The sequence below is a fragment of the Takifugu flavidus genome, chromosome 18 (assembly GCF_003711565.1).
Source record: "Takifugu flavidus isolate HTHZ2018 chromosome 18, ASM371156v2, whole genome shotgun sequence".
NCBI classification, from domain to species: Eukaryota; Metazoa; Chordata; class Actinopteri; order Tetraodontiformes; family Tetraodontidae; genus Takifugu; species Takifugu flavidus.
The window spans coordinates 2108234-2122695 of record NC_079537.1 but is presented as its reverse complement, the minus strand read 5'-3'; the positions used below and the strand labels follow the sequence as shown (position 1 = coordinate 2122695).

The 14462-nt window shown below is 44.1% G+C and overlaps 1 long non-coding RNA gene across 2 annotated transcripts; it reads right to left on the bottom strand.

Moving 5' to 3' along the window:
* Positions 1 to 3084: 3084 nt before the first annotated feature.
* LOC130515223 (uncharacterized) lies at positions 3085 to 13152 on the bottom strand. Of its 2 annotated transcripts, XR_008947173.1 has the most exons (4): positions 12661 to 13152; positions 8442 to 8848; positions 8260 to 8297; positions 3085 to 7058 (listed from the first exon to the last, which is right to left on the bottom strand). It is a non-coding gene; the product is annotated as an uncharacterized LOC130515223 (long non-coding RNA). The 2 variants fall into 2 exon arrangements; XR_008947172.1 differs by lacking the exon at positions 3085 to 7058 and having other exon boundaries at positions 7965 to 8297; positions 12661 to 13149.
* Positions 13153 to 14462: the final 1310 nt, after the last annotated feature.

The following is a 14462-nucleotide window of genomic DNA, read 5'->3' as shown; positions in this document are numbered from 1 at the left end:
AGCGTCTGTTGCCCGATATGTGACAGAACTGCAGCAGATAACAAGAGAGAAAGGAGCCAACCATGTTCCACATATGGACGAGTCTTTTTTCTGTTTGTTTCATGGACAGTCACCTGTGGTGCCGGTACTGGCTGCAGTTGGTGCTCGGATGTTTCTGGCGTGAATGCTCAGCTTGTGCCCGTGTGTGTTCTCTCCCACAGTCCATACATGCAAATGAGGTTTGTGGTGACTCTAACAGGCGTGAACGTGCTGTGTGTCCTGTCTGGTCACCTGTCCAGGGTGTGTTATGAGAGACTCAAGCACCACCAGCAATGTTGATTAGGAAAAATTGGCCTTTAGCAGAAAACTGATGGAAGCCAGTGTCCTGTTGTGCCTTTCAGTGGGGCGCGGGGGGCATCTGCTAGCTGCTGACGATATGGCTCATTTAAATCTCTCACAAATCAGAAGTGTCGTGCTGTGTTGCGTGATGGCAAAGAAATTAAGAAATCCTGATTCCCATATCAAAAAAATGTAGTTTTGTGCCTCTAGCTGAACTCTACCCACAGGAAATAATATTGCTCACAAACCATAAAATCTATGTTCATTTGCATGCATAACTACGCTACAGAGATCTGGGAAATTTATGCCCTTAAATATGTCTCCAAATCAGTAAACGCACACAATTAGTGCACATTAAACTGCCAGATGTATGATTTAAGGAATCCATGTGAAGTTCATATGAATTCCATGATGTGGTAGACCCACCATGATTTCCTACTAACCAGGCTTTTATTGTTTAACTGTCCACCAACACATTGAAAAAGATGGAAACGAGGTTGGGAGTCCATGTAGTCCTGACATCCAACCACCATTTTGAAATCACACTGTATTCTGTTCTTCTCACTCATTTTTAGAGAGTATTCCCAATGACACCTTTGATTGACGGGTCTAATTATCCACTGCATTGTTAACGTCATTGGCAGCTCCAGCTAGCAGCACTTAACGGTTCTGTTTGTCACAATAAAAGTGTCTATCCACCAGGAAGCTCCAATCTAACTTCTAGGTAATTCCAGCCGCTCATTTACTAATCTTGCATGTCCGTGTGTTTAGGTGCTGTAACGAGCTTCTCGCTTCACATTTGGAACTCATTTGCTTTGATAGTGGCTCCGCGCTCTTTATCAGGATTTTGTTGTCTCCGAGCTCAAGTTGAGGAAACCCAGATGACAGAGGACTATGGCAGCGTCGGGCTTCTTTTCTCAGACTTCACAAAGCTCTTCCAGGATGACAGCACATATTATATGACTGTTAGGACAGACTGAGTGTGACTCCACCATGTGTAAACCAAAATTCCGTATGAAAAAGACCACATCCATTTCTCGCTGCATGTGGAGCTGATTGAGCTAAAGCTGAAAATCGGCATGTCATAAGAAAATTGCCCCACCTCTGCCCCCCTCGTGGCAATATTAAATCTGCTGCACAGTGTGAGAGCGCGAGTAAATATTTCCTGAAACATTATTTCCACAAAAGAAACTGCTGTAATATTTGTAAATTGTAGCCGCTCGTGCAACTAAACTGTGAAATCCATCTGTTTATTTAGGACAATTGTATCCATTTATGAGGTGCGCTACCGATGGAGCCATATTTCTACAATATCTGATAAACTGAGGAAATTATCTGCCTTCAGTGGTGCTAGGATTAGCCGCAAGTGGCTTTTCACAGTAAACTGCTTCATTTGGACGTCTGCGCTTGATGTAATGTGGATAAAAATGGGAGTTTGTGCCGGTGCCAGAGTGCAGTCAGACTGAACTGTGGCTGCTAAATGTTAATGTGCTATTAAACGCGCTGCAAATTATACAAAAACCCTCCGCCGCTGACACTGGAGAGCAGGGGAGAGGAGGAGATTTACAGCCCCGTGGCAGCGGGCTCGCCTTCATAAAACATATTATGTTTGAAAAAGAACACAGAGTTTATATCACAGCACGACGGAGGATACGCGAGGGACGGAAAAGGCCAACTCTATCTGACCCCCCCCCCCCAACCCCGGTGCGTGCGAAAGTGGTGTGATGACCAAATGTTATCAGAGACACTTGAGTCTGCATGCTAAAGGGCGGCCATTCACAGAATGCAACGCAGCCTGTGGTGGAAAACCGCATAGATGCTCCGTAAGTACAGTTCACGTTCAGGTCCTCGCTCTGTTCAGCACCAAAGGTCAAAGGTGAGTGCACAGTGAGTGCGGAGCTGCGGGGATTTTGGAGGAAGGTTCCTAAATGTATGAGCTGTGTAATGGGTGAAACAGCCTCTCCTTGAGCCAAACTCTTGGAATTTAGGAGAGAAGTGCCGTTACTGTGCAGCAACCATTGCTCATTGACTTAAAATGAATGCTGGCCAAGAGGATAAGAGCACTCCTCTGGAAAAACACAACTGTTATAGGAATGCGGACAAAGAAGGTTGCAGCCTGTTTTACTTTGCAGGAGAGAGCTTGCTATTGTTAAAGGGAAAGATTTACCTGGACTTGATCCCTTTTGTAGAATCTGGGGAGAGTCTTGCTTTCAAAATCTGTCCAATTTACAGACTCATTCAACATTAAGGTCCTGACACAACCAAAGCAAAGCAATTAATAGATTCATAAATAAATATATTACACCAGGTTTGGTTAACTTTTGACAATGTAAACCCCCTAACTTGACTTGTTGAAGCCTTTTTATGAATAAGTGGGAATTATTTGTCTTCTGTTTTTGTGCAGATGTCAGAAATGTTTCTGTAACTACATTATAATTAAAATGTACCAAAAGGAAGATGTAGTTAGAGACGTTTTTAAATGATGCTTTTCCTTTGCGTACCCAAGTCTATTCTAATGTGATACCACAGAATTATGCCAAGGAAGTCCTTTTTCTTTCTATCAGATTGGTTCTGATCAGGTTTTTATAATGATGTCAAATTAAATGAAAATAAAGCCCCGATGGTATGTAGTTGGTGAATGACTAATTGTCTCTTGCCTGTGTTTGTTTGCTCAAGATTCAAAGTTTATAGTTTCATATCTCCCTCTTGGAATCTGCCTCTTGGGCTCTCCTTTTTAGATCACAGAACTCTACAGTAACACTCTGATCCAGACAGCCACGTTTATTCTACAGCACACACAAAACCCATCCCAGGCTCCATATTCTTGTTTTAACTGAATCCAGGGCTAAGCTAGGCTAACCACACCCTGACCCCCTTTAACTTTGTACATAGACATAAGACAGATCGGGATCTATTTTTCTTTTTTTAACGTCGCTCCCAGAAAGAAAGCTGAGTGTGAAGAATTGCGATGAGTCAGAGATGTGGAAGCCCTGGCCAAAACTCTACAAAAAGCGTAAAGGTCTCTAAAATTCAGCTATCTTAGTGAATGCTCATAGATTCCAAGAGAAGCCCAGCTCCGAAACGCAGTGCTACAGCTTTTATTTTACTACCTTTTACCATTTTACACAAAAATATTATGGACTGTGGTGTGTTTGAATCCAGGCTCCTCATGTTTCCACAGATGTTTCCAGACATTTTGGCTCAGAACTGTGCTTGACTGACATCTCCCTTGCTGTGCTGTTAGATTCATTGCACCTGTTCTTGCTATAAGAAAGAGTTTCAGACATCAGCATTTCATTATCGTGGCCAATGGAATTCACAATTATTACAGGATTTTGCTAATAGTCATATTAGATTTTACATGCTAACTGTGTTCAAATGTGTCGGTGGTCTCTAACCAAGGACAAGAGAGCCGCACCCGATCTGAGTAAGAAAGGTGCACCAGGCCCCACAGCTGACCTGCATTTTTAACATGTTTCCACACCTGATTAAAAAAATAAATAAATTAAAAAAAATTCGAATTTGAAAATATCGCGGTGAACATCATTCACGATATCGGCACTGAGACATGACTCAATTCAACCTGCTGCAGATCGGTACATATAATGAAAATCACCCGCGTGAGTGTGCAGATGTTCCACTCTGAGGCTGCCAACGCTTCCAATAGTGAAGAGCAAAATATGCGTAAAGACGATGAAATTCATTCTGGATCTGTATACGTGAATGACAGCCGAGAGCCGCTCTGGATACCGTGTTTTAAAATGCAGGCTTGATTATGGACCCTGCTGTTGTGCACTCGGATTTTTACGTTAAATGGATACGGTAGAGGAAACTGGCTGATCTCTTTCACCATCGAGTCTGGAGCCCCGCACCAAAACATGTCCATGTCGTCCTCCTTTGATTGGCCGATTCTGAGGTCAGTGTTAGAAGGTACGAACAGAAAGCACATTGCATCTTGTCCCAGGACTTTACTGTTACACTCCTTCTGTCTATGACCATCTGGTCTGCACACCCCCAGTGGAAACACAAACCAGATCAGGGTCTTACTGAACTCAGCTATACCACTTGGAGAAAAGGCAGCGTTGCACTCCGTCCTTCTCACCACAGTCGATCCACAATACCTACGAATGCCCTCCCAAACACACGGCGAAAGAAAAACACAACATCTGGGAGCACCTTGCAGAAAATGAGGCAATATTTATAGAGGCTTCTTGATGCTGTAACACATGGGAAAACCACAGTGTATCCATTTTGAATTTCAAATTCCAAAAAAAGGGAAAAACATGTGTTTTTCATTCAGATGTGGCAACAAATCTGAAAGAGCTGCAGTTTGTGTTATCCATCACATTGCACAATAAGTTACATTTTTTTGAAAAAAAAAAACACAACAAAACACTGCACTCCTCAACCGTGGATAGACGTTGCGCGGGGTGACGGGTGGGGCGTGTAGATGTGCAGCGGAGGTCAGCGTGACTCAGGCAGTTTCAGGTTCCTGTGATCACAAGAGTTCAGCCCAACAACTTGAAACTACCTATATCACACCGCTCCGGTGTGAACCCGGCACAGGACAGAGCGGCCGACACCGAGGGAGGAGGCGAGGGAGGAGGGTGAGATAGTTCAGGCGGATTAACAGAGCGAAGCATAAAACGATCCATCAAAAATAATGTGGACGCATCAGGTTCGGATTAGGTATAGAAAACTGAATTTAGATGTTGTAAAACCCAAGTCTCAGAAATAGAATGAAAACTTTAAAACATCTCCACAGTGTCACTAAGGATCAATGTGAGCTGGTTTGATTCTACTGGACTTACTGATTCCCTGTGCTGATTTGTGATGCTGGCTGTGGCCCCACCCACCTCAAAGGGCAAAGGCACATGTTTCCCAGGGATACCTGGGCAACAAATATCCCTGACCTCAGATTCCCTGCGATCTCCAGGCCCGAATCCAATCACATTTAATCTTACTGTTGTGCACCGGGAGATTCCAAATTCAAACAAAGCCCCCCCATAACCTGGAATCTTAGTTAGTGATGTTTTAATGATAAATCTTCTCATTGGCTGCCTCATCTTTTCACAGGAATGCTTTGCAGCTAATCTTGGATTACATCCCTTCTTCCTGTGGTCATCCAACGCCAGCGTGCATTACCACTTTAGAACCTGCAGCGCGGCGTAATGCCGTGACTCCGCTGAACTTTTCAGCACTCTCAGTGATTGAAACCAGCCTCGACGCGCTTCCATAACAGCTTTGCATTGTATGGAAACATCAGAATGGTTCCACGCTGGTTTGCCTCTGAGCTGGAATCAGAGAGTCGGCAGCTGTGATTTGCTATCAGTTCAAAATGGAAAATGGTGAGGCGCACATGTGGTACCAGATGAGCTGTTAGCAGCTAGCTTCTTATCATATCCGGGCTCCCGTGTACCGATCTACATTGAAAACCCGCGCCGTACGGCAATCTTTAGTTTCAGCCGCATACGGTCCTCATTCCAGTCATATTCTAAAAAAAGGCCGTCTGTTACTCCCCCCTCCCCTGTCCAGCCAAACTTGCCGGTCTGTTTCATTTCTGCTTTGCTCGCATCTCACTTTCGTAGCTCAGAATCAGCAAAAGAACGCAGGCTCGGTTTTAGCCATGCCAAAAGTTTTCTGAAGGATTGACAAATGCAAATCCAGTTGCAGGGCTGGAAGCACCGCTGTCCTCTGGTTATGATCAAACGATTAGGGCGCATGTGACTGGGTCCAGCAACAGGAGGTCAAACCTCTGCAGTAAATCATACTGAACAAGTCAAATCCCTTCAGCACCTGGTTCCTCCTTGGCTTATTGAAAATCCAACTGTGTGACCCCGATGTGAGGTGAAGTTTTGAAAAAGTCCTGAGCTGTTTCATGTGAGAAAGCGATGACGACAGTCTTGGAGGAAGAAAAGGCCGCCTTTGGATACACAGTGGTAGAAGTTAATGTTGGGGTAGATTCAGAAGTTGGGTTCCACAGACGAGGAAGTAGAATAGAAGCCGTATCGCATCCAGACAATCGACCATGTGCGTCTGAAAGGAAGCCAGCGTTCAGAAAGGCCTGAGACAGACAGGCAGGGCAACAAAGAAAACAAACCCTCCTGGAGGCGCAAAGCATCCTTTGGAGTGTCTTTTGTTGACCACCAATAGGCAATAAGGGGCAATAAGACCGCCGTAAAAGCACCCAGCGATAATATACAGCCGTAGTACAACTGCCTTTTCCACTTCCTCCAACCGCCAATAAATGAGTTGGTCAATTGCCACTGTGATAAAAGTGGTGGTGAGAGGGACACAGATGGGAGAGAGGCATGCAGATGGATGGAGATGGAGGAGACGGCGCGCCACTTCAGACACGTTGACGTCTCAACATGGCGCCCGCCGACCTGCGAGCCGCGGGAATGGCTTCCTTCGTTACTGCCCTCTCCCTCTCTTCCATTTCCTCTCCTTCTGTATTTTATCTGCTCCTCCTGCCTCTTCTCTCCTCGTTTGCTCCGTTTTCTCCCGATTGAATTACGGTCGCCGCCGCTCTCCTTTGCTGCAGCGCGTTCTCTTTTCATCCTCCTCTAACAAACAGACGGCAGCTGGCTGTTGTGGCGGAGGAAGTTCAGCCATGTGTTCCTGATCAAAGCTCCACATAGAAGCCCTGTAGTCGCCTCTCGTGCAACGTTGCTTAAATCGCGCATTTAGCCGCTTGTGAGGCACGGCGATGGTCGCGCCGAGGAGCGTGGATCCCATCCCTGAAACAAATTTCAATCCTATAACTAGAATCAGTGTGTCCCTCTGAGAGATGTTTTATGCTGATTCAGTAGAGCTGCTTTACAGTGTATGGTGCCCTACTTAAATATGCAGAAGACATTAAATGCATCTTTATCTGTGTATCTGATAACACAGGAGCACCTCTGACAGGCCTGGTATTAGAGCTCCTCGATATATGTGTATATATACATATATATATATATATATATGTATCCAGGATAAATATTAGTCTGAAAACATTTTTGTATTTGCCTCTTATCTCGGCTTCCCTTCATTTGCAGGAAGAACCCTGCTCCAGAGGGCTTTACAGATGATAAATAGAAGCTCAAAGGATCTCACAGGAAATACGACACCATTAAAAGAAGGCTACATGCTTCCCACAGACTGGAGTTTAATGCAAAATGAACTATAAAAGCTTGGAATGGTTGGGGGAACGAGTCAGAATTGTCTGGTATCAGGCTAATTCTGATAGACTCCAGTGCTGTTGGTCAGCTTTTTGTCTCTTGTTTTCCACAGATGAGTATTTTCCACAAGCATTCGTTTGATTGTTGAGATTTTTCTGCCTTGAAAAAGGCGCTTTGTGCAGCATCAGTATGAAGTCACAATGAAATAAAACAAAAACTTGTGTCTTGAAGATCATTTGATGACATTACTTCAACTAATATCATATGTGTTACTTTTGAAAGGAAAAGAGAAAAGATGAGACAGGGCCAACCTAAGCAGGTTCAGATGTTGCAACAGTAGTGCAGCTTTGGTTTGTAGCAATCATGCAGAAATAAATACTTTTCTCCCAATAAAGAAGATTACACATATAAAGTAATTTTACAGGCTTACAGGTCACTACTAGTTTACAGTTCAGATTCACCTTTGTCATACAATAATAGCTGCAGTGTCTTTTTTTTTTTACCTTAATCCTGTTATTTTTATAAATAAAATATATGGTTTGAAAGTAGAAAATAAATTACTATTAGTTGAGTAGATGATACAATTGGAAAAAAAACGGAATATTTTTTTATCGTGTTTTAGGGGGTCGATAAAATAGTTCAATTAAATAGATTACGGTGTTTATTTATTTATTTTTACAAAAAAATGCTTAGATAAAAAAAGAAACATTGGCGCAATAATAATAACGTGCGTTCAATCTGTTGTACACACACGCACGGAACTAAGAGACGCACTCACCTTGAGATGAAGACGTGTGGACTAAAATCCAGGCTAGCCTGCTGGGAAAAACCAAATATCACATTGAAATAGAATAAAGCACTTCGTTTTTGTATTTACACAGAACATATGAGAACGGAGCTGTTTGCACATGACAAACTGAGATGCAGAAAAATGACCACGAACAGAAATGTCCCACCCACCGTGAGAGCCAGACGGTGATGCCGTCTCCACCTTCTCGGTGCAGGGCGGCGAACCCACCTCAGTCCCAAAAATCCTGCCCTCTGTCGCTGCTCCGACGGCACCTATTTGGATTTTTAGAGCCCCGCTCGCCCCCCACTCTAAAAATAAAGAAGACGGTCAGCGGACTGACATCCTGTTTTAAGTTTATTACCTTATCTTGGGACTGATCTTGTGCCAGGCAGCATATCTGTGAGCGTCCCCCATCTGACTCACGCCTCCGCATTTCTGCGTCTCTATCCGTCCACCAGATGTGGACCAGAATTCAGCTGCACCCTTGTTCTCATCCGCGTCCAGGTCGATGCTCGTGTCGGTGTCGGCCCGAGGATCAGACCGGGCCTGTGAGGCCTGCAGGGAGGAGCGGCCGCGGCTGCGAGAGGAAGCACCACAGATGTTGTCATGGTTTGTGCTCCATCGTTTGCTGCAGTGCGACCCGTTAAAAAACAGGTCTAAAATATTCTGATAGAAATTTCAACATTGGATCTAATTATTTATCGACACACTGCTAAACTAAATTAGGTGAACAAAGACAAAGCGATTGTTCATTATATAAAACATCCCATAATATCCGGACCCTCTTGTGGCTGCCTGGATGCGGAAGAACCATAAAAGCGCGGGGAGCCTTCCCAATCCCAGGAGCCAAACATTCCCAGCACCAAGTTTATTTCAGGCCTGATAAACAAGTATTTTAAATTACTATCGTCGTCGCTGTTGTTGTTTATTATAACAACAAAAACAACAATAATCCTGCTACTACAGACATGTAAAATACATGTAAAATATATCGGTCCCAGTTTTAGGAGTGTTATTCCCCCCCCCATTTTTTTTTCAACGAATGGAAAACACCTTTTTACAGACAATTAAAAAGGAGTCCATATTTCTGTGTTGCCACGGAAACGCTTATTTGATTTCTGCCTTCTGTAGAAAGGCGAACTTTACAATGAAAGAGACGCCTATCGAGCATGCGGCTCACATGCACATCATTTATTTCAATTTACAAAGATTCTAGTGTCTTTCAGACTGTTGGGTCTGATTTAGTTTTCATTGGAATTATTTCAGCTCTTCGCTCCATATTAAGCGACAGACTATTTATATTCAAGGTTATTTTTTTTCTACTCAGACACAAGATTCAAGTGTGTTCCCACTGTTTCTCTTCAAAAACACAGACGTTTGCAGACGCATTATTGTTAATGGAAATATTGGTTAAATGAATACAGTAAAATAACGATCTGAGATTGGCAGACACCCCCAATCACGGCACTAAAGAACGGGTAAGCTTTGTGGGTTTCTAAGAAACCATGAAATCCACTATAATTCTATCAATTTAGTCTATCAATTTGGAATACACCTTTTAAACGATTTCGAAACTTCTGTTAGATCTGTGCCCTATCAGGCGAAAAACAGGATGTGTGTGTGTGTGTGTGTGTGTGTGTGTGTGTGTGTGTTGTGTGTGTGTGTGTTGTGTGTGTGTGTGGTGTGTGTGTGTGTGTGTGTGTGTGTGTGTGTGCTGCATGGTTGGTGCTGTTGGGGGGTCCACGCCATTCCCGTCCTTCCTGTTCGTGCAGACATGGGAAGTGGCAAATTGAGCCCTGGCGGAGTAATAAATTCATCACGGGGTGAGAGGAGGTGGCCCCAGATTCTTTTCTTTGTGTCCCTGAGCCATAAAACAGAAAGAAGAGAAAACGAAGCCTCTGAGGCTCTGGCCAGCCCGAACTGTTGTTTCCGTGCCCTCCACTTTTTGTCCATATTTATCATTCCTTCCTCGTCCACGCTCTCGCCGTTGTGCTCTGCGCCCTTCTTCTTTACGCGTCACCGTCTTCCCTATCTTGTGGATGGTAGGCTCCTTTCTCCCGTTTGACCCTCCTCCTCCCATTTTCTGCCGTGGTTACTGCTCAGACAGCTTTAAAACAAATCCGTTACTCTTTATAATCTGCAGAGCTTCAGCAGCACGCCTCTCCTCTCCTCCTCCACTCCATAAATCGGCTGCAAAATTCACGCGTCTTGCGCTTGTGTGCGTGTGTGTGTGCGTGTGTGTCTCGGGCATGCATTCATAATGGTAACACGTCTGATACGATCGTCCTGGCACCAGCAACGGTGGTGTAGAATCCGCCACAGAGGACTGACGTCAGATCTGCAGCTTGTACTGTACCGGAATGCAAAACGCGCCATGGATGTGAGGATGTTGGTCGGAAAAGAATGGAATTCTTTTGGTCTGAACGTTATAAATAATGCCTGTGTAACGGGGATGTGTTTAGCTACGGTGCAGCGTCCCGCGCGCATCTGGAGGTGACCGTGACGCGTCATGACGCACACTCAGGTAATTGTTTACACTGGTGTCTTCTGGGGGCTGGTGGGTTTACGGTGCGTTTGGCTCTGTCCTGGCTGGGGAAAACATTTGCACAATGAGGAGGAGGAGGAGGAGGAAGAAGAAGCAGAAGGGGAGGCCATATCTGAGTGTAAACAGTACTTGGCGGGAGGCGCTTCCTGTCTGGCGTCCAATGGCATTCTGAGGTTCACGGACAAGCCGCGCCCACTGCCCCGTGACGACTCCCTTCTGTCATCCCTGCTGTTGTCGTTCCTTTCAGTTTTTAACTCGTAATGGTCCTGCAGACGCCATGTAAAGACTCTTTGTGTATATTTCACTGCCGTTTCAAATGAAAATCACGCGCGTTACAGAGGCCGAACGCGGACAGGAGGGCGAGGACTCCGAAGCTGTATCCAATTACAGTGCAAGTGAAAGCAGCAACCTTGGAAATTCCCCTTTCGTACATGTCGTTCCTTAGAAGCTTTACGCTTATTTCAGGCGTCTGGTTCTGAGATGTACGTGATAGTAGTTGCGGAGATTGTTTTGTCAGGGGAGGATTACGTTTCCAAAAAGGCTCTAAAACGATTTAGACGTGAGTGTTATCATATTATCATATGTGCACATATCAGTATATTTTTAAAATTGTGATGTTTCGGTTAAAGTCATTTTGGAATTTAAGTCACATAAAATCTTTAAAGTAAACCACGGCCTGAAATGTTCCATTCATGCTGCGCACAACTCAGCCTTGATAACCAAGTCGCACAAGCATTAAGATGTTAAACGCACAGAGGTTTGTCCACCTTTCAGGGCTGTGAGAGTGGAGAACGTCGCTGAATACGTGAACTGGTCTGGAAAAGCTTCGGCAAAACTGAATTTTTAGACCGGATCTGACGACAGACTGAGGGCGAAGGGAAAGAGGAGGATGGCGCACATGCAAGTGTGCTGGTCCGCTCATGAGCTGCTGACCGGATGCAGTTCATCAGATTCGCCTCCAACAGTCGCTGTTCTTCCACAGACACAACTTTGGATTTACAAATCTTGCACACGCTATATAGACCCCGTGATGCTGGCCGTATAAGTCTAAATAAGGCTTTAAAAAACCATCTTTAGTCCAGAAAATCACAGAGGAATTCAGTTTAAGCCGTCATAAGCATTAACTGTCAACACGAAGCTGGAGCTTTCGGGGACAAAGTTGCGAAACGAGAACCCGAACTCTAACACGGAAAATGTTCCTATCGTGTGTGCGAGTGAATTTCTAAAACGAAATTTCCATTTAGAATCGTGTTCATGGATTTCTGTTTGGATAAACCTATTTTGACGCCTCTGATATTTTACACCCTGCCTGGTCGTTGCTGCACACTGTCACCTCTTTGTCCCGATTGTGACCGAGTAATTAATTTCTCTATTTTTGTTTCGCAGATTTATAAATGATTTACGCATCTTCCACGCCTAAAGAGTAGCCTATCATTAATTTAAAACACAGAACTGATACAACTGCCAACTCAAACCAAACGTCAACGCGATTATCTTGCAAACTAAAGACATTCAAGGCTCGACAAGACTCTTGGATCAAACGCTATTATTTGCTCTTTTCTTGGAAGACAATCTTGGGAAAATATCTCACGTGTTTTGTTGCTGGCGCAAGAGCTGAACATTGTTTTGAGAAGTTTGGTTGCATATGAAGCCCAGATGGATGTAAACGGGTAAAAATAGGCTGCATAGATGTGCGGACGGGCGCGCATGTGGCGTCCAGATATCGGCCTTTAATACGGAGAGATCGCAGAGCAACATTAGAATAATGAGACAAATCTGTCTGGAAATGGCCACGTCTCACTCCACAGAAGGCGCAACGAGGTAGGTGTGTGATAAATACTCACTGGCAACGCAGCGTGGGATGAACGGTGGGCTCCGGGACACGGACGTGGGCATGTTTATGTCACTCCCACGGTGTGTTGGCTCGCTGCCCCACCGCTCTGCGCCGGACCAGGGATTCTTTTGCGTTCAAAAATGCCATTCCAGTAATCTCTCACCATCACACACACACGCACACACACACACACAGAGAGAGAGAGAGAGTCCCTCAGTTCCCGTAGATATAAACAAGACCTGCCGGCGCAAAGATTTCTGCAAATGGTGGACCCCGGCAACACCCTGGTCAAGCTCGTATAACAGGTTACCATGACAACAGTGCCCCAGATTGCTATAAAAAGTTTTACAGCATAGGAAGGGGGCCCTATCCGCACACACGTGCGCGCGCGTGTGTGTGTCACCGGGAGAAACTGTAAAGATGAAACGGAATCCATGTCAAAACAGATTGTATTCTCTTTTTCTCTCTCTTTTCATCACGTGCTTTCTGAAGTTTTTTTCCCTACTATAAAACAGCTGGGGGGGGATTGAGACGGGTTTTCATTAAATCGCACCGCTGAACCGGGATTAAAACATATTTATTGGGCTGGCTTTGCATTTCGTGCGGCCCTCGGTGACCTTGCGCCTGTGAAGGTCAGCCACAGCTCAGCATCTGCCTGCAAGAATATTTAAAACAGTTCCCAAAATGATGCAATCCGAAACTAAGAAGTAACACGAAGATTTTAAGGAGCGTCTCAACTAAAAACAAAACAAAAAAAACCCAGACAACATTACAGAGAGAAACAGCTGATCACAAAATGAGATTTTGTCTCACATTTTCCAATGCATGGAAGACACGTGTAAATATTTATACACATCTTGACGTTTCTTAACGGGGATAACGGGCAACCAGCAGCAAAATTAGTAATTAGCCAGATTTTTAAGACTCGTTCTTTCAAAATTACTAGTAGTTATCATGTTTTTGTTACAGGAATTAGATATATTCCGACGTTTATCTTATTAATTAATTGAATTAAGGTGTATAAAAGACACAGTGGCAGATTCATGCAGGGATATTGTGTATAAAATATAGTCCTAAACATTAAACTTTTGGTAGTTGAACATCATATTAAAGCCTATGGTATGTCACGGATTTCCAATGAACTTTAAAATTGAATATACGTGATGAAATGATTCCGTGATGCTGAAATAGTCCGTTTGTACCGCTGACAAATCGATTTTCAGCTTCAGATGTTTCATCTGAGGAGAGAGTGGAAAAAAATCGGGACGTGAGAACCTTCCAGACAATATAAAGTGTTCCTGCTCTGCCTGAGCACATGCTGAGAAGCTGGATGTCTGAAAACGATTCCTGCCCAAGTCTGATGTCTGTTTCTGGACTCTGATGCGCAGCGTCACAATAGCACAGATCGAAAAATGCGGCCAAAACACCCTCTCATCCCCCCCTTTAAGTTATTGAAACATTTTCACAGAATACGAGGGAGGAAAACATCTGGATCTGTCACAATGAGTTCAGTCAGGGAGTTTGTTTCGGATTTTCAGCGCTTTTCACACACATGGTGCTCTCTGAGTCATGTTGAAGCGCAGCTGCGTACAAGACGTTGATGGGTTGCTGATCTGAAACTCATTCCATTCACTCACAATGTGACACATTTGATATGTGAACTGGAGACTAGACTCGTTAAAACCTTCCAGTTTACATCATACATCATTTTCTATTTCAATCTTACTGAAATATGATTCCTTTGTGTATTTTCTAAAGTAAAAAAAAAAAAAAAATAAAAAACTTTTTACTCCATGCAATGTATTTCTTTAA